This window comes from Amborella trichopoda, chromosome 3 (genome assembly GCF_054954075.1).
Source record: "Amborella trichopoda isolate Santa Cruz 75 chromosome 3, AtrichopodaSantaCruz75HAP2 v2.0, whole genome shotgun sequence".
Lineage (NCBI taxonomy): Eukaryota > Viridiplantae > Streptophyta > Magnoliopsida > Amborellales > Amborellaceae > Amborella > Amborella trichopoda.
Window position 1 is genome coordinate 2,777,490 of NC_142338.1, and position 2,252 is coordinate 2,779,741.

The following is a 2,252-nucleotide window of genomic DNA, read 5'->3' on the forward strand; positions in this document are numbered from 1 at the left end:
TTGGCCTGACAAAAAACAATATATTTATAGAATGAGTGTAGCAGAGATGAGGATGTTGAGATGGATGAGTGACAAGATAAGAAGGGATAAAATTCAAAATGACTCAATGTGTGGCACCAATAGGCGATAAGATGAGAGAGAGTAGACTTAGGTGTGGCACCAATAGGCGACAAGATGATATAGAGTAGACTTAGGTGTGGCACCAATAGGCGATAAGATGAGATGGAGTAGACTTAGGTAGGTTGGCCATGTGTGGCTCCAACTAAATACAACACCTGTTAGATGGTGCAAGTTAGTTTAAGTGGAGGGATTGAAAAGGGTAAGGGGTAGGCCCAAAAGGACGTGGTTGGAAGTAGTCTGAAAAGAATGGTGACTTATGGCCTCCCTGAGGGTATGGCCCTTAATAGAGCTGAATGGTAGACCAGGATTTATATAGCCGACCCCAATTAATTGGGAAAAGGCTATGATAATTATGATGATATTCAGAGCAATCAAGTTCCCATTAGTACGTGTAAGTGCATGTTAAAAAAAAAAAAAATGACACAATTAAATACCTCAGAGGGGCCAAAGAGGCAGACTCTGAAGTTGCCATCAGCTAAAAGACGCAATCTATTGCAACTAGCACAAAAATGCTGAGTCATTGAGGTGATGAATGATACAGTGCCACAAAATCCATCTATACTAAGTTCTTGGAAGTGTCAGTTAGGTGATCCTGAAGCCTCCTCAAATCTTTGTGTGGATTCAGCTGCTTGGATTTGATTAAAACAGGAACAGGCACACAATATACCTTATTAGAAAACAAATGCAAAAAATATGGATGTTTTCTTTTGTGTAGTGTACAAAATTAACAAAGGTAATGCCTAGAGTTGTACCTAACCACCTTTCCAACATTTCTGCATAAGGTACAAGCTTCTTCATATTTCATGCATTTCCATCAAAAGGCATAAATTCAATAAAACGAACATTTATAGGCTTGTCACTTGCTCCGACCCCTACTTTTGACCATGGTCAGGCGCGAAGCGCAGATTGTTAACTCCACGAAATCATGGATCTCATCATCATTTATACCAATGATCACAACACAATTCACCTGATTTCACAAAGAAAATCAGTATATGAGGGTGCGCCCGCATGTTGGTTTGGAGGAAGAAAAACCATAAAATCGAATATTAAAGATAAAGCTTACCCAAAAATAATCTCCGAGAAAACAGGAGATTGTGCACTAAAATTTCAATCAAAGCAAAATTTCTTCAAAAAATTTCCAACTTAAATGCATGAAATAAGTTATGCTTATGTTAGAAAAACTGCACAAAGGTATGCTCTACTCATACAATGTGAGAAAGATAACAGGCTTTTATAAGAAAGCTCACTTTCACAGGATTGTAGACAATGTAAACAGCAGTATTAATCAACTCCAGAACCCTTTCAAGTCCCTTCCACCTGGTCATAAACTTGAGCTTTGTTGGAACTAAAGTATCTAAGCTGATATTTACCGAGTTCAACCCACATTCTTTAAGTTTTGGAAGCTTTCTTGCAAGAACAAGACCATTTGTAGTCAAGGCCAAGGTTCTTAACCCATTCACGTTTGACAACTGTAGACATATATCTTCAATATCAGGCCTAATTGTCAGCTCCCCACCAGTCAATCGGGTCTTATCAACACCAGAAGTGACAAAGAGATTCGCCAACAGAACAATTTCACTCTATGAACGAAGTTGAGAATTGGGGGTAAGCTCAACTCCCTCAGCTGGCAAACAATACTAGCACCTAAGGTTGCATCTCTCAGTTAATGAGATCCTCAAGTAGGTATGCATCCTAGCAAAAGAATCAACAAGCATATCTGAGAGGGGAGTACTTGCTTGAGGAGCTTCAGATAACATATTTGCACAAGAAGTAGCATATGTCTTTGAAAAGAGTTCATCCTGAGAATGATTAACCCTGTGTCACAAATTCCTCCTGATAACAGTGGTGAATTGATATTGGGTGTTGATGAGGGTGCGCGAAATGGACCTGCCATCAGGCATTCCAGAAGTCACTGCCAAGAACTTACCCAAAAAAACAGAACCAAGTTGCCAACAAACCATGTAGTATGCAGCACTGGATATTACCTTTACAGTTTAGAATTGCTCAAAGAAACTATTTGATGCCACGTAGCAATCATTCAGAAATTTAGCAAGAAAGGCAGCTATACATGTATAATCATCATTACCATGAAAGCTGAATTTACAATCCGTATGTAACAACTACATAAA

At 38.9% G+C, this 2,252-nt stretch overlaps 1 pseudogene across 1 annotated transcript; it reads right to left on the reverse strand.

Moving 5' to 3' along the window:
- Positions 1-803: 803 nt before the first annotated feature.
- On the reverse strand, positions 804-2,005 carry LOC18439775 (GTP 3',8-cyclase-like; annotated as a pseudogene). The gene is made up of 2 exons (XR_016052706.1): positions 1,371-2,005; positions 804-1,090 (listed from the first exon to the last, which is right to left on the reverse strand). The product of XR_016052706.1 is annotated as a GTP 3',8-cyclase-like (transcript).
- Positions 2,006-2,252: the final 247 nt, after the last annotated feature.